The sequence below is a fragment of the Harpia harpyja genome, chromosome 6 (genome assembly GCF_026419915.1).
Source record: "Harpia harpyja isolate bHarHar1 chromosome 6, bHarHar1 primary haplotype, whole genome shotgun sequence".
NCBI classification, from domain to species: Eukaryota; Metazoa; Chordata; class Aves; order Accipitriformes; family Accipitridae; genus Harpia; species Harpia harpyja.
In genome coordinates, this window is record NC_068945.1 from 51,681,321 (window position 1) to 51,705,881 (window position 24,561).

The window sequence follows — 24,561 nt, forward strand, 5'->3', positions numbered from 1 at the left end:
GGTGTGTGCAGAAGCAAAATGATATGCCTGTAAGCAACTTTACTGAGAAAAATAGGTCGTTTATAAAATGACAAGGACCAAAGATACTAGGCAGGATATTTGTTGAACACAGTCTTTGGATTTAAGCCTCATCAATAAAACATGAACTGTACATACACAAATATATTGCACTAGAGGATTCAAGTAAAGCATGGTTCCGTTTAAGAAAGCCTATTTCTCTGTGTACTCCCTCTGATAATCTGTTTCCATTAACATTTGTGCCTTAATCACCACACCAAGTCTATTGAAAACCATTTTAAATACACATTCTTGAACTCTGCTAGAAAGCACTCACCTCTGTATCGACCATGGGCTATATTCCTCAGGCATTATGAAGAGGAAGTCAGAGTGAATAAAGTTGAACGGGTTTTAGCCCCTGTGGGCCTAAATTGCTTTTGAAAATGATCCTGAACATTTTGAATGCTGTAGCATAACAGAATATTTACTCAGTAAATATCACTCAGGTGTCTTCCAGTGTAAATATGATAAATACAGCATCACAAGATTCAAGAGGAATGTCTACCCTAGAAGCAAGGAATGCTGACAGGTTTCACACATGATGAAGGAGCAGGTATCCTACTGCACGTCTTCATCCTCACCATTCACCAGTCTCACCCTCCACATTGTCTTTGAAGGATGTCACCACAAAAGATGTTTCTCTCCAAGAATGAATTCAGAAGGAGACCTAGTTTTCTTTTCTTAATGAAGTTAACTTGATTTGGAATTGCTGAAGCACACAGAGAGTGAAAATCTGCAAAGCCATTTTGCAGATGTTTTTCATAGCAAGGCTACACTGTGGGCATGCAGGACTGACTGGAATGCCTAAGGTCAGACCTGCCTCAAAGAGCTCAACCAGATGCTCTTGACAAGCTCTATAAGATGTTCTGGAAACACTAAGATGGGACAAAAAAATGAGAGAAACTTTCATAAATGTATCATACCCTCTGAGGACTGTATTTATGACCCACTAATGCATAGTCTGTCTTACTGCTAGTATGATCCTGATATTTGTTAGATCTAAGACTAATACATTTTTGTAACATTTGTTACGTATTACTTGTAACAAAAAATGAGTAATTGAAAATACAAGGGAAAGGGACTGTAAATAGAGGTGCTGGCAACTTCTCATGGTTATCTTGTTCTGTCTTTTAAAACAACTACATTTTAAAATTCCCCGAACATTTACTTCTTTTCCTTGGACTGGGTGTAGCATCTAAACCACCTTTTTTGCAATGGAATTTTTAAACTGCTCAAGATAGCACAGGTTATGTGCTACTCCTGTATGACACCCACAGGCTGTCTCACATCTCAGCTCCAAACACAAGGAGACATAAATGGATGGTTTTTATCATATCTTGCCTCTAACAAACACACAAAAATGGGTGGGAAGAGTGGAGTCTCAGCTCCACCTCCTTTGTCATCAACCAACAATGGGCTATACTGCACAAAACGAAGCGAGTATTGCTCTGTCTCATACAGCTGCCTGAAGTAAAGTACTACCTGTCTGTGGTGCATCCCAGGGACACGAGAAGGATCTTGTATGTGGCACAGTGCCTCCCATAGCACCTTCCAGCTTCATACAGCTTTCCCTGTCACCGAGGCCTATCTCATATTATGACACAGTCAATCCCCAATTTATTTCTAAAGTTAATTTGGGGCGCAGTACTGCCCACCAGTTTAATGCTCATGAAGTGAATGAAAGATTCCTACTTTATAGGACACATAGGTGACTGAGAGACAGCCTATGATCCTGAAAAGCACCCTCACTCCAGCCACTGCATCAGCATATAGAAACTTCATAGCCTTGTTTTGATCCCAGGGAACTAAATGGAAATCATATAACTCCTTATGAAAAATTAAAGGTATAAAAGGTGCATGACTGACTGACCACAAGCTCAAAAAAATCTTAAAAAGGAAAAAAGCCCAAACCTAAAACCTATTCTCCTGCTTTCAAACCCCTTCCTCTTAGTTTCAGAGTCACATCCATTCATTTATTTTCCTCTTGGAAAGAAGGAAGGTGAAATTTAAGGTATTTCTGCTGTGGGTGAGTAGCTATCAAGGGCAGCAAACGTACCAAAAATTTCTCTGTGGTTTTGAACAGCACTTCCTCCACGGCAAGACTGTTTTTAACAGTCATGTTGTATAAAAAACCCAAAACCCCTCCAACTGAATCTGGTGAAATTTCATTTTGCTCACATATTTAATAAAAAATGAAAGTAAAAGCATTCCATATGCAGGTCTATGTTGCTAGTGGGAGTTGTGGTCATGCTAATACCAGAAACAAAAGACAGTTCTATAAATTAAGATATATGTATAAAAAAAAATCTGCTGTACTGGCTTAGCTGCTTAATGCTAAAGGTTGCATACTACTTTGCAGACGATTATTTGTTTTCTCCTCTGTGACTTTCACCTGCAAGCAATGCAAATGTTTGAACAGGTCTTCTGAGGACAGGGAGATATCCAGTAGAAACCAAATATCTGTAAGTACATGTAGACTGCCTTTCAAGGGAATCCCTTTCCAAATTTCTCAAACACACTTCTCACGATTACCACCTGCTGACTGAAATTTAAGTGGAATAAATGAGGAACAAAATGGGAGGTGGAATGGCAGGCTGTCCTGTGTTTCATAAAATGTTTAAAACAAGATTTTGTTTGGAGGTGAAATCTTGCTACACACCTCAAATTAAAGCATGAGTCCCTAAACATATGGGATCTATAAATGTGTAGTTAAAAAAAAAAAAAAAGATAACTGCACAATTAGAATATTAAGACGTTTTAATATTCAATACTACTAATAAGCTCAGGGATTGAGCAGTTCCTCCCAAATCTGGTACTCAGCAGAGTGATGAGTCTTCCACTCAGCTCATGACCTGACATTTCTTCAGTCCTTTGCCTCACTGCAGTGTCTGGCTGTTCACGCAATGGTACTGGAGGGGAAGGATGCAGGTCATCTTGAGTGCCACCACGCGGCACATACAGGACAACCACGTGATCAGCCCCAGTCAGCATGGCTTCATGAAAGGCAGGTCCTGCTTAACAAGGTGCCCCACTTAGTGGATGAGGGAAAGGCTGTGGATGTTGCCTACCTAGACTTTAGTAAAGCCTTTGAGACCATTTCCCACAGCATTCTTCTGGAGAAACTGGCTGCTCATGGCTTGGACGGGTGTACTTCTTGCTGGGTAAAAAACTGGATGGATGGCCGGGCCCAAAGAGTCGTGGTGAGTGGAGTTAAATCCACTTGGCGTCCGGTCACTATTGGTGTTCCCCAGGGCTCAGTATTGGGACCAGTTCTGTTTAATATCTTTATCAATGATCTGGACGAGGGGATCGAGTGCACCCTCAGTAAGTTTGCGGATGACACCAAGGTGGGCAGGAGTGTTGATCTGCTCAAGGGTAGGGAGGCTCTACAGAGGGATCGGGACAGGCTGGATTGATGGGCCGAGGCCAATTGTATGAGGTTCAACAAGGCTGAGTGCCAGGTCCTGCACTTGGGACACAACAACCCCATGCAGTGCTACAGGCTGGCGGAAGAGTGGCTGGAAAGATGCCCAGCAGAAAAGGACCTGGGGGTGTTGGTTAACAGCTGGCTGAATATAAGCCAGCAGTGTGCCCAGGTGGCCAAGAAGGCCAATGGCATCCTGGCCTGTATCAGAAATAGTGTGGCCAGCAGGAGCAGGGAAGTGATTGTCCCCCTGTACTTGGCACTGGTGAGGCCGCACCTCGAGTACTGTGTTCAGTTTTGGGCCCCTCACTACAGGAAAGACATTGAGGTGCTGGAGCGTGTCCAGAGAAGGGCAACAAAGCTGGTGAAGGGCCTGGAGCAGAAGTCCTATGAGGAGCGGCTGAGGGAACTGGGGTTGTTCAGCCTGGAGAAAAGGAGGCTGAGGGGAGACATTATTGCTCTGAAAGGAGGCTCTAGTGAGGTGGGAGTCGGTCTCTTCTCCCAAGTAACAAGCGATAGGACAAAAGGAAATGGCCTCAAGTTGTGCCAGGGGAGGTTTAGATAGGATATTGGGAAAAATTTCTTCACCGAAAGGGTTGTCAAGCATTGAAACAGACTGCTCCCTGGAGGTATTTAAAAGATGTGTAGATGTGGTGCTTAGGGACATGGTTTGGTGGTGGACTTGGCAGTGTTAGGTTAATGGTTGGACTCGATGATCTTAAAGGTCTTTTCCAACCTAAATGGTTCTGTGATTCTATGAACCTTGCCGATCATCGGAATAACTAGGGCTAAAGTTACACCTAATGAAAAAAAGCAGCCACACCTTCTGTTGTAGGCAGAAGTAAACGAGATGCCGAGACAGCATCCAGGGAAGACGTGGCTGTCCACGGATTCTTGTATCAGTGTGCACTGCATTTTTGTGCTTACTATAGTGTCTGAAGGTTTGTTGATCCTGACTTTGGCTGTATGTGTGGGTGGGGAAGGTTCTGAACAAGTCTTCTTACCTTCTGTACAGTGCAGGATCCAGGCCCACAATAACTTCTACTGACAGAGGAGTATATATAATTTTGACATCACTAAAAATTTTGAGAGTGACCTAAGGAAATGGCTGTATAAAAAGTTTTTTAGCAGCCACCAACAATGACTACAGTGCCTTTTATCACTAAAGTTGATTGAAAACTCAGGAAAAGTATCACAAAGATTCCTTTTTAACCCCAGGTTTTTTTACAAAACCCATTTATTTTATAAAATAGGTTTTCCAAATGTTTTCCTTACATTGTCTTTTCCAGAATTTCCACATTACAGTGTCTTTTCCAAATTTATATGTTATCTGGACTTAATTTTGGCTTCTGTCTTAGCAAGTATCATCCCTGCTCATTCTTATTTTTTCTGGCAGAATAAAAACACTATTGTGAGTAACATATCTAAAGAAAAGTAGATGACTGTCATTCCTAGTAATGGTATCAGCAGGACATTTTTCAGGTACTTTGGACAACACTTAGGAAGGTTATAGCGTTTTTCCATTGCACTACGTACCCTTCACCTAAACATATAACTTCAGTTTCCATACAAAAGGCAGAATTTTTGAACTTTCTAAAATATTGGGACTACATATAAACACATGATGTTCAAGTCTGAATGGAAAAATAATTATTTTAATTGAATCATTTATTTGGTATGCCTGATATGTTAAGAAAACATTCAAAATGATAAAAAAGTCCAAAATAACTATCTTCACAAATCTAAACAACATTAGCATACAGTCAATTCTTTTCTGTACATCAGTTGATTTCATCTCTCTTCATCCTTTCTGTCCTATGCTTTGTCACACAAGTGGAGCAGTGAGATAAATCAACCATTTATTTGCTTTATTGCATAAATCTCACAGCAATAAAATGGAATTGATCACATAAAGAAGTTTAAGATGGGTTTCAGTGAATCCTTGAGATGCTGTAAATTAACCATGTAAGCTGATATTATATTTCCTCAAGGGAAATATATTTAATAGACCTTTTCTGAACATTTTCCTCCTTCTTTAATATATTTATAAATGTTGCTACTATTCTTATTTTTTTCTAAGATGATTAAACCATTATTTTTCCCTCGTGTCGTGTGTTGCAAAACAAATCAAGAAAATCTCTTCATTACTTAGAAAAATATACAGCAAAATCACTGGGAAATTTAAAATAAAGGTATGAATATATCTTCAGCAACAATTAATGTATTCTATTTTGTTTAAATCAAAATAGATGACACTGCAAGAGGATCCATGAAAATGGAAAGCCATACTGTACATAGCATGTAATGCTATCCTGAGATAAGTTTTAAAGGAATGAAAATTGAGCTAGTCAACTCATCCTTTGCTTCTAATTGATACTGTCCATCATATAGTATTTTAAATCATTAAAAAAATGTATTTCATTAATTTCAAATCTGCTTGGTTTATAATACTGGAGAGTATAGTCTAAATTCCCATTGGGAAAGTACACATTAATGATTGTATGTGCACAGATGTAATTTAAAACAGGATTGCTACTAACTCACAAATAGCTACTATATGAATATTGTTTGTACAAGTTCCTCTTCACTGTCATGTCTCTCTTTTGTAGAGGCCTGAACCACAAAAGTGCAGTCTCTGCTTGCTCTTGAGATCCTCTACTAAATCTGTCCAATATGTACTGATTTGTGCAAATCATGACAATCTGTTTTAAGATAGTTATCACTCTCCAAGAAATTGGAAGCAAAGCATGAATATTTTTGTACTGGACCCCACAGTGGAAATGAACATTAACAAAAGTAGAGATCTAGGTTAAACTATGACCATGAAGATGAAAGCACCTTCCCTATCCCCAGTCTTAAACAACTTATCAAACCTGAGTAGTTTATTATGGAAATACAGGATTAAAACATCTGAAACCAGTGACAGACAAGGTAATATCCATTCCTTTAATAATCCAATAATATGTGATGAGTTTAGTTTGTTCTAAGACCATTACTTCTAGAGTGACAACTGTCACATCTGTGTGGTTCGTAACCATCAACACTTAAATAAAAACTGGTGTACTTTTACTATTATTACTTTCCTTTCTGGTGAACAGCTGGCTGGTGAATCTGGGTTGAAACACTCCATTGTCAGATAATAAACATCATCATGAGGCTGATTCATCATTAAGTGGTTTATGTGAATGGAAATCATGCATTTTTTTGGCATGGAACAAGGCCAGCAAACTTTGATTCTGACTTAGAATATAAACTCAGGGTTACTTGTGTACAGTGATATGGATAGGGTGAAACCTAAAATATTTTCATGAGACAAACTGGTAACAGCATGGAAAATAACATTGAACTTTACTACATAGTGTAAATGTTGACCAGAAATAGTAGGATTTGTATGGGATCCTGTAAAAAACCCATCTTCTTTATGTTTCCATAATATAATTTGGTTCACTGAAAGCAAATCCAATCAGATTAAGGGCATGGTAAATGTTTTTGGCAGTATTTTGCCTTGTTACTGTAATTTGAAGGGGCTGACTCTTCACCATCTTTAGACAAAAGAGGGCACATGTAAAATAAAACAAAAGGATGAAACAGGATAATTGATTGCAATAGTAAAGCCAGTTCCAATCTGCTAGCTCTTTTATTTTGATTACTAGACTTTCCAGATATAGAAGTAAAGGTGTGGTTTCATTATACACTATGCTAGCACAGCTATATAGTTCACTCTTAGTCTATTCTATTCTTCCCCTTCTTTCTTGCACCATACACAGTTGCTTATTCATTTGTTTCAAATCTAATTATGGTGCAAAGAAGGAAGTGGAACAGCTCACTGATACGTTAGAAAACGAACTCATTAAAAAAAGGGAAAAAAGACTTTCTGTCAGATCAGTGAGCTCAACTGATTTATACACACAATTGCTAGTTGCAAGAGACGGACATGAATTTCCTAGAAGAACCTCCTTTTCAGAGGCAATGTAGAACTGTACTGAATTAGGTGCAATCTTACAGTATGTCCTGAGAAAGATAAATACAAGCGTAATGACTAGGAAATGTAATATGCTAGAAAAGCTTCGTGATGAAAAGTTGTTTATATCTTGCAGCTTTTACATAAGCAAAATAACAATTGCTTTCTACAGAGACTTTGTACATATAGGACTCAAAGTAGACCATTTCATCAGATCTGTAGGCTTCCCATATTGGACTTGGCCTTTGTAAGAACCATAAGCTTCAGCAGAAAGTTACTATATTTGAAACAATTATCACACAATTTCAAACAATGCCATTTTCATGAGGACTGGGTTTCCCATCTTCCCAGGAACAAGCCAACTATTTGCAGGCTACCATCTATTTCACAATATAATCATTCGTTACCTAAAATTAACTTAACTTTACAAATGCTACATACCAGGAGTTAAGTTATCTTCTTAACTTTTACTTATTTCCTTTCCTCTTCTCTTTATCTGACATATCGCTTCCCACACATTTGGAATGCTTCCCACACATTTGGAATGGAAAGTTTTGGGGCAAGTAATATCTCATGTCATATGACGTGAGCTGACATAATAGGTGCTGATCATTTTAGATGACTTCTATATTAATCTGCATTGATCTTCTATATTAATAGGAAAAGTAACAGCTGATATCAAGGTTCAGGAAGGTAATTTGTAATTTTAAAGAGGATTCATGAGAGTCATCCAGCATCCACGAAACATGTTCCAAATAAAGTTTAATGATTAAGAGAAGTATTGGCCTTCAGTCCTTTTCATTTAACAAGCTAACAATGCTTCCTTTTCCTTGCCAGCACTGAGAACATTTTGATTTACAGTGGATAAAACAGGATAAAATGTTTACAACTCAAGCTGGACAATCTTTCTTCAGAGACAGACTAAGCATATCCAGCTCCTGGCTAAAGAACTTCGAATTTATTGTCATATCAGAGGTCAAGCTTGTAAGCCATTGTTGCAATGGCTCAACCTGTACTGCACTGTCCATAGCACCTGGGATGAAAGGATTAGTGAATCACCTCTTTCCACTATGTGGATCAATAGATAAAACACTCTCACAGATGCCTCTGAAGTTCCCTCAGATTATGATTAATGAGTTCATGATGTTTTCCTGTTGGCTTTTCAGTTCCCTCACTTTAGTTTGAGCTAAGAAAAACCCATCGTTTCTTTGCACTCAAGAAGCCTAATTTCCAAGTTGTTTGATGGCTGCTACAGTTTTGTTGTTCATGAACAGCATACCCCACTCCAGAGAATTTGTTCAGTTTACATGACCAAGATATCTAGGTAAACACACCAGATGAATACAGGCAGCAAAAAGCAAGGGAACGTGGCTGATCAAGCATGAAAATGAACACTTTTGCTCTTAATTCAAAAAGCCACCACGTTACCTTTCAGTCCAAAAGAGGCATTTCTGTTGGAAAGAACTTGTCATGACAAAGCAATACAGTTAAGAATATATCAATCACATAGCCTTAAATGAAGTTTATTACTACTCAAGGAATTAATATTGTTAACTAGGAATATGAATGACCATTTTAATGCTTCTTTTGATTTGCTTAGCAAGAAGAAGTTGGCAATATCAAACATAAGGTACTGGAAGGGATGCTTTTGAATACATGTAATCACATTACTATTCATACGTGTTACCATTTGGGTGGTAGTATATGTACAGAAGGATGCACTGTCTTGTCACCTAAAGGTAGCAATTTTTGCCTGTTTATTGAAATGTTTTACTTGCACCTTCTTCCAAAAATGCAAACTGTTTTCAAAAGAAACTTCAAACTACAAGTTTTGCTGTAAAAGTTGACTTACTGAGTTGAATTACTATGTAGCTAGTTTTCCTGCATTCAAGATCAACTATATCTTCCTTCTATGACACAAAGCATTGTTCTTTGACAAAGACATTGTTTTCAATTCAACAGCTGCTTCAGGCTGTATAAATTTAGAAACCATTCTATGGTGCAAGATAGGATAAAATTCTGGAATGGCACATACCTTACACTAATGCAATACATAGAGACACCAGAGAAAATACCTGAAGGGCATTTGTGTTGACAGTGCCAGTTTAAGTAATCAAATCTTGTTGATCCACCAAGGCTGAAAAATCTTGAGGTTTTTTTTGTTCACTGTCATATGTCTTGGTTTTAAATACTGTTACAATACTGAAATCTCCATTCTTTCAGAAGCTGGCAGTTCTGAGCATGCCACATACTGTAGTACCAAAGTGACGGAAGCAAAGCCAAACATTATATTTGTCATCATATATCTGCATTTCCATTTTCTCCCCTGGCCCGTCATTGGAACAATTTGTCCTTGTCCTTTTCAAAAAACGCTCCCTTTCCAAATCACCCCTCAAACAGAACAAGCTGCCAAGAAGACTGAAAGGCACATACAACATGGTCATGATAGGTTGTAATGAGTGCTGTGGGTGTTAGCAATTACAATGTGTGCATTTGGTGTTCCAACTCAATAGTACTTTTCAAGATGATATTTGTACACATGGCTACTTGCAGTCTATATTGTACATCATAAATAAGGATTTTCTGTAAGGTGTACTAGGCATACTGACCAAGAAGGTATAATATTGTTTTATTAGCAGGCCTCTGGTATCATTCATTTCTGCATCATTTCACTACTGGATTTTTTCATGCATTACATTCTGATGGCATTTGCAGGCTGAGGTGATGTACTGATTTCTATGGGTTACATATATCTACCATATACAGCATGCTACATCCCAACAGGGGCACTCAGGTTTCTTTATGGCAATTTTAGAAGGATGTATATAGGATTTAATGTGCGTATCTGGATTTAGCATTTTAAATGTTATCAAAGTAGTGTTTTTACCCCAGTGACAAGCATTTTCAATACCCCAGTATCCATCTAGTTTGAGGGAGACATTTTGTTAAGCTATGTGCACACACACAGTGTGTGCTTTAATCATGTTAGGAATTACAGAAGTCCTGCCTTCCACATTTCCTGTATCTAATATAAAAAGACCTTCCACTGTTCTGATGGTATAAGAGACTGTCACTTGTGACCCCCCACACAGGCACCCTCTGGAGGAGGTGCTCTCTGGGAGCACCTATGCCTGATCAGATTCTGAATCAGCAGCCCTCGAGGAGCACCTCAAGAACAATCTGGTATATGGCTTCATTTACCCCTCCGACTCCCCTGAGAGGGCTTTCATGTTTTTTCTCATATAGAAGCATGGAAGTCTCTGCCCCTGCATGGATTACAGAGGCAAAAAGACATCAGAGTGAAGAACCAGCACCTCCTGCCTCTTATCCTGGAGCACCCTGAACATCTGCAGTGGGCTCCCTAGTTCGCCGTGGTGGATCTACATGGGGCCACTATGAGCATCCTGTGATGCCATTCAGTCTCTGCAATGCTCAAGCCGCATTCCAGTATTCTGTAAATGCTGTCCTGAGGGACTTGCTTCATAGCTATGCCATAGTATACCTAGATAACATCCTAGTATTCTGCACCTCTTGAGAGGTATGCATTGATGGCATCCAGGACATTTTTGATCACATGCAATAGGGTTGACTCTGTGTCAAATTGAAGAAATGCTCCTTTCACCAACAGGGGCTGGAGTTCCTGGGGTAACTATGGGCAACATTGACTTGCACATAGACTCCAAGGAGACTGATGACATCACAAGTTAGCAGCCCCCTTCTAGCACAGGAGCAATGGTTTTCAGGATTTACCAGCCTCTGAGGAAAGTGCATGAAGGGTATTTTGGGTATTGTGGCTGCCATAATGGCACTCACCCAAAAGAGGGCTTGATTTTCATGGATGCCTGAAGCACAAGCAGCTTTTGAGAAAGTACAATGGGTATTTACTGCAGTTTTTATCCTAACCCTGGTCTTTTACTGTAGAAACAGATGCTCTAACCCGTACCTTTTTCTCCGGGTAGCTCATCCCACTGAGAGGAATCATGCCTGAGATAATGAGCTCCTGGCAATCAAAGCTGCCTTTGAGGAGTGGCAGCGCACCTGTGAGGGGGCCAAAGGACTGAAAATGGTGATGACTAACCACCACAACCTGGAATAGTATTGAGGGATGAAGTGCCTCTCTCCCCACTTTGCCCACTGGGCCTCCTCCTTTTTGTGCTTCTCCTTGCTTTCCTTTGGCATCTAGGAAGCAGAATATCAAGGCAGATGCCTTGTCATGGAAGAAGGACCCAGACTTGGATGCACACCTCATACTTGCACCTTGTCCACTCTTCCTCTGAGCTGCTTCACTGCAGCCACGGCAGAGGATGAACTCATGGCAGAAGTTTACCAGGCCACTGCAAATAACCTGCTTCTGGCCCAGCATTGTGATGGCGCAGCTTACACCAGCCTGTAAGCAGGTGGGCAGGTAACATCCCACAGGGACTGCTGCAAACATGGCTCCTCCACTGATGCCCCAGTGAATCTGAAGCTGGAAAGGAGCTTCAGCACTTGAGTACCCAGTCCTGCAGGTAATTCATGGTATGGACATGTGTGGCTGATGATGTTTGGGTCTGTAACATCTGTACTTGTACCAAAAGGCCTCTGCAAAGACCGCAGGGTGTCTTACAGCCAGGGTAAGAAAGGGCTGCAGTGCCTTGGTGGTATCTTAAGATCTCTCCCTCTCTAATCAAGCTATAGATGTAAACACCTGTATTGTTCCTACAGCTCTCATTGGAGCAAGTGGGTAGGAAAGATGGATCAACATTTCCGTATCTTTCTCTTTCCCCACCCCGGATCATGTATGCAAAGGAGAAGGAAAGACCTTTCATTTTCATGTTCCAGGACTTGTGTTAGAAAATGGAGGCCCTGCCATTTACATTGGCCCTTTGAGTAAAGTGCTGTTACACTGAGAAAGGAGAGCTGCCATGGAGTCTTTTACAGATTTCCTCCAGCTGTGCCGGTTCCTAGCTAGAGATCTCCTTCTTACTTTTTCACTGCAGGCTTAATTTTTGAAATTTTTTTATCTCTTACCACTGTTTCAGTGCACATGAGGTAAGCATAAAGGAAGAGTTGTCAAAATGTCTGTTGCACAAGTGCCTGGCACTCATGCTCTGATGGACAGTTTCTTCTCTGCCTTACATGTGAGATACCCTGTTCAAAACAAAATTTTAAACAGTATTTTATTTGCATAATTAATGTATCTCTACTAAATTATGACTTTGAGATTATTCAGTATCAATTTCTCATTTCATCCAATGATTAAACAGACAAAGTGTTTCCTATGGGATATTCTTTACTTTTTCTTGATCTCATGACATAATGTAAGAGAAAAATCTATGTGCAACACAGTTTTAATCAAAGCTTTGTCATTAGCAATACAAGTATCTTAACAATCTTTGTTCTCCATAGTGAGCCTATACCTTCTAACTCTTTTCTTGGCTTGCTTACACCCTTCATTCAGTGTTGTTCTTTCTGACTTGGTCAGACTATTTTTCTCATTGGAAAATGCAAGCTGTCTAGCATATCCTCCATTTATTACTAGCTTTAGTCCACAACTTGCAAAAAGTCTTGGTAAACTGTTCATACAGAAAAAGTGTTAATTGTAAAAGAATTTTTCTGGTGAATTTTCTTTGGATCAGTCTGTGATGTTTTGGAGCTTTGCACATTGGAATATCTCTTAAGAAAACCATAACCATTTTGATTGGAATATAATTTCTCTGAAAAGGTTGTATACACTTAAAGTAACAGCAAAATCCTCGCAGTTGCACACAGAAGGTGTAAAGATACAATGTGAAAACAACAGGGTGGAAGAAATAAACTGGAAGTGAATATGTAAAATAATGCAAATTTTAATAGTACCAGCTTTCTGTAATACAAACTGTGAGGTGCTATTAGCAAAACAAGCAAAGATAAAAAGAACAGTAATCTCATAAACAGAGAAAAAAGTAGGAGATGATGTAAACAGAGTACTAAGAAAAGAGCACAGCCTTTTTTGGAAGCTAAGGTCATGATTTGTCTTAGGAACATTGGTACAGAATACTGGACAATGCTGTGATTGTGCCTAGTCATGTGGAAATTTGATTACTGCAATGACCATTTATGATTTCTGCCTTGCTAGCTTGACAGTGTCAGCTGTTAAGTGTACAGGTCCCTATATACAGCACTGAGATTTTGACCACACAGCTTTGTTGCTGTTGTTCTTGCACTGCTCAACGGCAACCTCCTGAGCTTTGGCTCTGTAGCATTTTGTACTGTAACATTTCAGGCCGACATTTGTTGTAAGGCACCTGATTCACTGCTCCCGCAGCCAGTACAACTGAGCTTCCTTCTCCATGGGCAGAGTCTTTCATGGTGCTGTTTCCCTGTATCAGCCCTTGCTGTTTTACCAATTGCTTCTCATTATGCCCTTCAGACAACTGGTAGGATGCTAGCGATACCAGTCACTGTCAGCTGAATCACCAACAGACCTTATTCCCAACTCACAGGATATCAGGTGAAATTGGAAAAAAGCTTTATACTTCCCTGAATGCAAGAACTGTAATTTTGCTCAGTCCTTAAAAGGTCCTCACGGGCTCGGAAAACTCTGTAAGCCCTTCATTTCCCATATGTATCCACATAATATCAAGATACATTCTGGCATGTAAGAATAATTTTCAACTTTTATAGAAGTGGATGTATTAGATATGCATAAGAAAGATACTTGGCATGCATTGTCTGCAGTAATTTTTCATATAGAGCTCTCCTGGATCCTAATGTATAAATACATACCATCTTGCAAGTTACACAGCCCTATTAGGCTGAACAGAAAATATTTAGGTCTAGGAGTCTGTTTCAATACAGACTTTGAGCTCTGGGTCAGAGAGCTTGCTTTAACTACCATCTGTATCTCAGCTATCTCCAGACACAGCATAGGACATTTTTCCTTCTTTCTCCAAGGATTGAATGACCTTCCACCTGACAGTCATTCAAGTGATTCTCTTAATGTTTTAAAGTTAAACGCAAAACATTTCTCAGAGTTATTTCCCACTTGATACTATACACATGGCTACATCTGTTATTCTTTCCTCCTATTGCCCCCTGGTACTTGAAGGACAGATGATAAATCTGGGCTAGATTGTATCTGGCTTTGCACAGGCTTGCAGTGAATCAGACAAAAGGGTACAAGGAGCTCTCCCTGCTTCCTTAAGCATCCAGGCAAGGGGCAGACACAAGAGACACTCTCAGCCCTGATTTAGTAGAGTTCTGAACGTGCACAATTGGTGTATTTAATATTTATAGAAGCACTGAGTGCCAAAAAAGGAACTAAGGCCATGGTCTTCTGATTGGGTCAGCAGTGGAGTTAGGTGCCATTTTTTTTTTGAACTTCACTCAGAAATACAATCCAGAAGAGACCAAAAATACTAGCAAATGTAGTTTGGATTTCTTGACTAGATTTACCCTGCACTTCAAAAACAAAACAAAACCACGCCAAAGCCCCAAGTAAAACATTTCCCTGCCTCCTCAAAAAAAGGATACAATGACAATAAAATTAAACATTCTGTTTCAGTTGACTCTCTGTCTTGATTTTTTTCAACTGGATCAGCAAATTAGAAAAAAATCCTGTTTTTTACACAGTATAGGCAACGAGAAAGGCCAATACTCAAGGAACACAAATTGTACCCTTTAAAACCAGAAAAGGAATACAAGACTGTACGGGTCCATCAGACCCCCGAATATATCAATTTCATCCCTTGCATACACCAGTCACACCAATCACACTATACATGCAAATTGGTTACACTGTCTTAGTTTGCTTCTCCTATTAAAAGGCTATTCCAAAGCCTACTTCCACTGACAATCAGAAACCTTCTAATTTTAAGATCACAGTTGTCCATGGCCACTATTATCATCCAATTGCTCTTGTACCAGTATTGCCCTTAAAACAGTTCATTTTCTGTAGTGTTCACTTTCTTGCCTTTGTGCAATCATATACCCTCACAGGCTTCAGTTCTCTAGACTGAGCCACAAAGCCTATTTTTTTTTCAAAAAAGAAAAAAAAAAAAGAGCTTATTTTACAATAAGGCTTTCTTCCGATTATTACGGTAACCCTTTTCTTTACCCTTTCCAGTTTGAAATAACCTTGAATTGTGAGTACAACTAACCATAGCATTCTAGATGAAGTTTCATTTGTGTCTTGTGCAACGGCAGTAGTGCTTCTTTTTAACTCCAGGATGTGGTTCTCCTGGTGCTTCCAAGCATAAGTAACATTTACCTTATCACAGCAACTCAAATTTTTTGGCAAGCCTGATGCAGAAGTGATAGAGTTAATAACAAAAAAAGCATATGAACAGAGTATACTCCTGAGGAGTTTGAGGAAATTGTTATAATAAGACTATTAACTTTGGGTTAAAGGAGAAAACAAATAAAAGACAAGTGTTGTTGCTAAGGCTTTGGGTCAGATAAGCTAGATTAAAATAATATTTGTTTTAGCCTTGGGAAAAGAAAAGTAGCAAATTGGGAAATAAGAGTTATTATCACAGTTAGAAATAGATAAATATAAATAAGATTAGCTAAGTAGTTTAAACCAAATAACTAAGGATGGAAACAGTCCTGCATTGTGACTATGAGGTTATAATTGAAGGCAGGGGTTAGGCATTTTTAAGTTCTTTGCTTAGTGTCTCCCAATATACTGTTGGATTGATTAGCCACCGGTGTTTCTAATAAGGATGTAGTGTCCACTACCCAATTTAACTTCACTTCTCAAATAGAACACTTTGAACACATAAAGCTTTCTATTTGGGACACTGAAACTTAGAGCTATACTACCATTACTATTCAGCATTACTCGTACTGAAAACAAAAACTAATCCAATTTGAGGGCAATGGTTCTACTACATTTAATGTCCTTAGCAATCTTTTTTTTCTATTTCCCTTCTTTAACTTTATATTTGCATGGTCAATAAGCACATTGTCAAGTCTAATGCCCCATAAAAGTTTCATTTCAGTTTGACTTCTGGAACTTCTCATTTTATTCTACAAGAAGTAAGGTTTTACATCCTTTGCAGTTCCCCTGTTTAATCCTAATGTCTTATTTGTATTGGTTATTTGTCCAGTTTTGAGCTTTTCTGCAACATCTTCTAGCTCTCTGCTTGGGATACACATTCAAGAACATTTTTGGACATGCAAGACAAAGGACTTCCAGGCCTTTTTCACATTCAAGTGAAATTTTAATCTGAGCTCTGTTGCCTATATAACTAATTACTTTTGTCTACCTTAGCTTGCCTACTCAAAACTGATACCCTTCATTACAGGCCTCTATTTACTCTTCCATTTAATTAAAATTCTATTACCTTATGATCATGCAATCCAAGTCTATTTTCCACAACTGACATTTTGTATAATGTCCTCACTACTTAAAAAAGGCAAGTTTAAAAGCAAATCAGCTTTGTTGGTTCACTGGTGAAGGAACCTGATCACATTCTGAGGGAACTCATTATGAGTAGCTTTTGGTCAGAAGCTCTAGCCAGGAAATTAAACAACTCTCCTGTACACGATTTTCCTAGGGTATACACTGACAAGATTTTGCATATTCAGTCTTAAGAGTGTGGTGGCATAAAACTCTTTCATGACAGGTAAGCTTCTCTGAGGCATTCACTTCACTGACTGAGAGCCAAGGCTCTTGAATGCTCCAGGGCAATTACCCTGGAGCTTCCTGGGATGCTTGGAGCAGTATCGGTGGGGCTCTACTTACAGTATTCCCTCACAACCAGGTGCAGTTTCATTTCCGTTATACTTTGCTGCCTTAGTTTTCCACACTGCAAAGAAAGAATGTTCTCCCCATTGTTTTTATTTTTTCTTTTTCTCTCTCTGACAATGAAAACCCGTATTCTCAAATAAACTATATAATATAAGCCTGAGTTTTAAATAATAGAGACTATTGACATAATCAACTAACATATATGCTTTATCAGCTTTTTACTAGCCATGCTGTTACAAAGTAATTTCAAAGCTGTTTGCAATTCCCTCATATGCAAGATGAAGCAGGGTACTGAATAAAAGACAGGTATCTGTGAGGTGCAGAAGGAGTGGCAGTAATACATTTGCCGTATTTAATTTCATACTAGGCTTACAGAAAGGAGGCCCTCTAGAATTAATTTAACAATTGTTATGCTCTTTTGCATCACTCTGCAATCTAAAAGGAAAATTTCTGTGTGGTGCTCTTTCTCTGAGGGCTTTCGGTTTTCAGCTACATAATTTTTCTTTTGAAACCATGACTTTCTTTTCAAAACATTCAGTCAGACTCAGGGAAGATCCCATTATTATTCCATGGACTGTGTGGCTTCATATATTGGTACTGAATGAAAGACTCAATGCATTTCATCAGTATGAGTGCACTCCAGTACTTTTTAGGACAACATTGGGAGGTTATACTGCAACCTTTGTAGGGGATACTAGCAGAACACTATTAATGTTAAGAAGTACTCAAAATAGATTAAGATCACATAGCCAAAGACTACCTTTTGCACAGAGAGCGCTACCCCTTCCTCTATCATGGATGCCTCCATCCTGACTGAAAAAAAGCAGTTAAGCATATACTTAGTTTTCTGTCAATATGCATGTGCCAGTCTGAAAGCAGGACAGTGAATCACATTTCCAAAAATTAATTGGAGGCAACTGTTCTTTGGGGCATTGCTTCAATATTACTCCATTTCTTTTCACCCCTCATGTGGTGTCCTGATTTACACTTGTGTAATTCCAGTGTAGTACTCAGCCTCTGTAATGAGACTGCAGCATGAGTAAAAACACTTAGAAGCAGATTTTTATCTTCCTCTAAATTAGCAATTCTGCAAGAATGTCAAATGGTCCTGCTCAACACATTGAGCTGGCCATGTCTGAAAATTAACTTTCTAGTCATTGCTCCAGCCCACGTGGCAGTTGACAAGTGCTACAATACTCAGGAAAGACCATGTTAATTATCACATGACTATTATTTATATCTCTATTTCTTGAAACAATATTCAGTCATTAAAGATAGTGAAAAATGGCACTATCCAGAATGAATATGAAATGAATATTCATAACACAGCTAATTGTCACTGACATCTCAAATTTCATTATAATTTCTGTTTTGCTTAGCACTTTCTCATACTTGCAATAAACCCATCACTATGCTATTTAATTACTGACTATAACAGAAGTCCAGACAAAATTACATATGCACAATAGGAGTCTACATTTCATAATCAGCTATATAGTAAGGATGTTTGGAGAAATGTTTCTTTTATATGTATAGATGTATTTATGTAGCATAACAAATCTTAACATGCTTAACAGAATCTCCCACTTTTTTTAATAGGCATTGCATGTTTTAATTCACAGCAAATCTAATAATTCAGGAGTTTCTAAACTTATTATTGGAACTAAAATAAACTTTTCCCTTCTACTGGGATATTATAATAGGCTTTATTTATTTACTCTGTGCATTTCATCATTCCTTTGAAAGTGCACGTAGGAAAACGCAACTAAATAAAAAGGCTTGCAAGTGAGCCATTCTAATATTTATCAAGACCATTATTTTTCTTGCAAGCTTGTTAAGCTCTTAAATACGTATTTGTATCAAGCTAATTTAGGCCCATAGTTTTTGTGTAATATCACCTACTTCACATAAGCACAGACAATAAGGGAGCTTAATTTAAAAATGGCTACAATTATAATGCTGGCTCTATAAAGCTAAAGGGAGATTATTTTAGCTTTAAAAATTGACTTGGGGAAAATTAAGACAATGAACAAGCATATTAAATACTAACTGCTTCAAACCATACTGATTCTTGCTGCTGCTAAAAAAAGGGCTATCTAATTTAAAATATGTCTCAGCCTTTAAAGAGTACTTCTCTTACAAATACTTACCTTTACAAACATTATCGTTTGAAGTGCATTAAAAAAGGAGCTGTTTATTGCCAACAGTTTGGAACAGGACACTGTGATGGGGGAGTATGTCACAGATAGGAAAGCAGTCATTTGGGGAGGAGAAATTATGATGGTTTGATCATGATGTATTTACCGGAGTTCCTGGGACTGGAGGTCAATGGATCCTCCTTTCTGTAAATGGTGTCGTGGTTTAACCCCAGCCAGCAACTAAACACCACGCAGCCGCTCACTCACTCCCCCCCCACCCAGTGGGATGGGGGAGAAAATCGGGAAAAAGAAGCAAAACCCATGGGTTGAGATAAGAACGGTTTAATAGAACAGAAAAGAAGAAACTAATAATGATAATGATAACACTAATAAAATGACAACAGTAATAATGAAAGGATTGGAATGTACAAATGATGCACAATGCAATTGCTCACCACCCGCCAACGGACACCCAGCCAGTCCCCCGAGCGGCGATTCCCTGCCCCCACTTCCCCGTTCCTATACTAGATGGGATGTCCCATGGTATGGAATACCCCGTTGGCCAGTTTGGGTCAGGTGCCCTGGCTGTGTCCTGTGCCAACTTCTTGTGCCCCTCCAGCTTTTCTCGCTGGCAGGGCATGAGAAGCTGAAAAATCCTTGACTTTAGTCTAAACACTACTGAGCAACAACTGAAAACATCAGTGTTATCAACATTCTTCGCATACTGAACTCAAAACATAGCACTGTACCAGCTACTAGGAAGACAGTTAACTCTATCCCAGCTGAAACCGGGACAATGGGAAGAAGTCGACCCCTAACTAGAGGGTGGTCAAGCCACACTGAACCGCAGGCCTAGCTGCAGAATGCCCACTGATTTCTGCTTGTAATAAATGTCAGCCTCTGAAGTTGTTATTTACAAGCTCTCTCTGTGGTAGCCCTGAGATTCCCAAGGCATCGTTGGTTGCAGCATTATGCACAACAAGTTCTTTCAATCAGAGCAACCAAGGCGACAGAGACTGAAGCTGACAGGTCACAACCCCATTACACTTTATAGTGACTGACATTCTTTTTGTTTAATGGGCACTTAAAAAATCTAAGCCATTTTAGTTTTCCTAAGAAAATGTTTGTGTATCTATAAAAAAAAAGCTTCTATCCACTTCTCTTAGGTGTGCTATCATTCTTTCCTTTTCTGCTGCAGAAGATTCACAGATGTATATAAGCAGGAATGACAAAAGAGCTGAACGTATGAGAAAGTTGTAACCCGATTGTACATTTTCATTCTCTAAAAAGGGTAACAGGCAATATTTGAAAAATTCTGTAAAGGGAAAAATCAGTGCAGACACTGAGTTTAAAACTGATGCTGTCTGTATGGCTCCTAAAAAAGCCATCCATGATTATTCCAACTTAGATAAAGAGTGAAGGGGAAAAACTCCAACAACTATAAGAAGCACATTGTACAAAGACTCTTTCTTGACAAAGAATTGTCTGGTGACACTGACAGGCCTAGTCAGCTGCCCCTCTCCTAAGAGTGACTAACAGCTAATGACAGTCTGCCAAAGAAGTTCTGCTGAAGGTCATATTTGATACCTGTGACATTTAGAACAGGAATGTAGGAAAAAATATGTTAATACTGGGAAAAGAATGAGTGAAGTGGAAAACCACAAGAACTTCAGCACAATTAAGTTGTTAATCTTCATCTCTACCTATAATCACCGGTATTTTCTTTACTCCAGGAAGCAGCTAGGTGTCTGATGCATCCTTATGCAGGAAGTCTGTTTAAACATGTTAAATATAAAGACATATTTTAAGTGAGTTGAAGAATACATCTGTGAGCATGTGTTTAAATGACATTTTAAACAAGATTTTAAACAAGTGTTTCCTTGAACTCAGGCCTTCATCATCAGTTAATCAGCTGGGACAGAACAGCTACACTGTGGTAGTGCAGAAGTGTGTGAAACAGGGCATAAAATTCAATTCATGGCTAAAGCACTCCCAAAGATGCTGGAGTCACTGTTAATGGCCTGGATTCTCCAGGTAGATCAAAGGCAAAAAAAGCAGACAAGATACCTTGAACATTCAACTGAACCATGGAAATTAGAAAATGTTCTCAAGTGAGAACAATCAGGTTCTGTAGCACCACACATCCACTGCATTTTTTTCTAATCTTTATGATTTGGAGATGATAACTTTTCAAACATGATCTAGTAGTAAACTAGTGTTGTGTTTTCTTCTTCAGTTTGCAGTCAGAGAGGTCCAGGAGGAATGCAAAGATATGTTTTGGAGCTTTTAAAAAACACATGAATTTTAATAAGAATCCCTAAATTTCGCTTTGGTGTGGTTGATACTGCTTTTCTGATTATAGCAAATGTTGAGTGAAGCTGCTATTAAGTTATTTAGGGCTTCAAACTGACAGTACTGAACTCACTATGGCAAAAAGAAATCAGTTGTCAGAAACGAGATGGACAAATAAATAAATATACTGGTGGAAGTCAGAGAAAATTATTTTGCAATAGTGTTATTGGAATTGCTGCGAAAAGCATGGCTTTAATCTATTAGAGAAACCCATTCAATGTGAGGACAAGATTTTGACAAGAAAAAAGAGGGGACAATGTGAAAGCAATTACATACCAGTTTATGAGACATTATACTATTAAACTGGTACAGTTGTCATATTTGACCTCACCTGCAGAGTAGGTTTTTTACAAAATAAGCAACAAAGAGAACAAAATGTAGTAACTGTAATAAACACAATGTAGCAAAAGACTATTTAATTGCAAATTATGATCACAGAAAAGAAAGACAACAAAAAGTAAGCCAGGTAGTGAACCCTTCTCCTCTAAATGTCCCTTGTTCTACTCAATACCTACTGGGTATTTTAGTTCAGATCGCAAAATATCACCTCATCTGGTGATGAGATTCCTCTCATTCGGCTGTAGACATTGAGGTGAATAAGATATGACTCACAGATTGAGACACCAAATTTAGGTATCTACATGTGAAGTAGATCTCCAAGACCCCAGTCTAATCAGTAAAATACTGGAGTTTCAGTCAGCTGTCTAAACACAGATGTCTATTGCCTTTCCATTTAAAATGCCTTCTTAGGGTATCTGGGACAACCTCATGGGACTGGCAGATATGACAGAGGACATCAGGGACACTCTTCTGAAGAAGAGGCTGGAGGCTAGGCAGGTATACCTGCGGCATCTCTAATAGCATTAGATATCTATGCATGGACAACTGCAGCGAAGCCTTAGTCCATTTGATCAACGGATCCAGAGAGCTATTCAACCCACTCCAAAGTGGACATCTACAGCAGATCAGCTTAACTGTTCCCTACATGTCCTTGCAGAGGGCCAGGATAAAATCAGCATTATGAATTCAATGGTGTGCATCTTCTTTCTTCTGTGCATACAGATTAAGTGGTTGGTTAAAGGTGCTTCCACAGTGCATATGTTCTACAAATGAGCCAAGCCTTGGATTCATTGTTAACCAAGTGAACTTCCACAGCAGTAAATTTTACAATCTAGCAGGTAAGGCATGGGAGAGAAAGAGGATTATCATCTTGTTTTATGAAGCCACTTTATTTGGAATACTGTGTTCAAATAAAGGAACTGCATTCTTAGAAATAGATTGGCAAAATGGAAGGAGTTCTTCAGAGAGCAAAAGAGATTAGGAATAAATGCTTAGTTCTTTACTTCTTAAATCACTTAAATATTCCAAAGAACTCAGCACTCTATACCATGGACGAGTGACAAAAAGGAAGAATAGTATCAGCTTGTAATAGTAGAACTCCCAAGAAAAGAAGGGAATTACAGCCAGAGTGTGAAAACAAAGGCAAGAAATATAAACTACCCAGTCAGTGACACTTTTCTAGTTATTCAGTAACCTCTGAAATGTAGAAATCCCACTCCATGGGATACGGAAATCCAAGCTTGATTTAGTAATAGAAAATGTACTTTAGAAGAGTGTCCTATATCAACAGGGAGACGGATGGGATAACCTGAAAAGTTCATCTATTAGCAACACCTATGAATTTTTCCACACACTATTAGTTGTCAGATATTTTTTCAGAAAAGCAACTATCCTGATAAAGAAACAAGATTTGTCAGGAGAATACCAAATAACTCTTACCCAGAACTCACACTTGTAGGCCCTTAGCAGCACTGCCTTAAATCATATCTATTCCCCAATATTTCTGTTTAGCAGATGCTCATTGGCTAGTACTTATTCTGGACTGGCTTTAAAGTAAAAGATTAAAGGCATTGAGTATTGATAACTGAATTAAAAGGGCTGTTTGCCAATAGCTATAACAGTAAGTAATGAATAAAGAGCATTGCCTGCTCTGTGTCCTCTTGACCATGCAGAACAATCATTAAGAATTAAATGCTGTGATTCAGTCCCCCTCCTCCCTTTTCCCCAAGAGGCAATGCCTCACACACCACCAAGTATGCAGTACTCTGGGAACAAAGCCAAAAGTAGCAACTTGTTGTCTGAATGAGAACAGCTCAAAAATAGGTCTTACCCAAGAAGGAGTAGTGGGGGGAGGGGAACGATAATGTTTTCTACTATTGCTTATAATGCACTTTTTTTTTCTGTCTGTCTTAAATGAAGTTCAGGATTTTGGCTGAGAGGCTACATTAAAAATATGTAATAAAATGATGCTGTTTCCTTTACTTTTAACTTATTCTTTCACTTTTGCAATCATATACATAATGTAGCTAGACTGACTTTTTTTACAGGCAGGTCAGGTAAGTCACAGAAGTTGATGATGTGTGAAGTTTTGAAGGAAATACCTTCCACCATTCCACACCCCTCCTTCTCTTTCCCCCACCAATCTCTGCTCCTGGCACATACAAAAAAACAGTTGCATGATACATATTACATATATATCAGCTTTATACACATAGGGTGGCCAATATGTGTGTATATACACATAGATTTGCATTAACCCTTGTGGTTAACCTGAAGAGCTATGGTGATGATTTACAGAAACTGTTCTACAGAACACTAAAATGCAACTAAAAATATAGCTGAGAAACAGAGACCCCGCTGTTGGCCTAAGTTTGCTGTCTTAGACTGGTTATACTAAAATAAGGGCACTGAATTCATTGTACTTGAAAGTAGGAACAAACTACAACAAAAATTACATAATGTTTGCATCTCTTTTTAAGTTACTTGATTTATTCTTGGTAGAATGCAATACAACTTTTGAATGACTCCCTCAGTTACATTTTCAAATGGTTTCTCTCTCTTTTGCTTACAATCC

At 38.7% G+C, this 24,561-nt stretch overlaps 1 protein-coding gene across 7 annotated transcripts in view; it reads right to left on the reverse strand.

The window, feature by feature from the left end:
* Positions 1 to 24,561, reverse strand: part of TAFA5 (TAFA chemokine like family member 5) — a 439,512-nt gene that overhangs the window by 18,984 nt on the left and 395,967 nt on the right. The gene's annotated exons all lie outside the window — the stretch shown is intronic.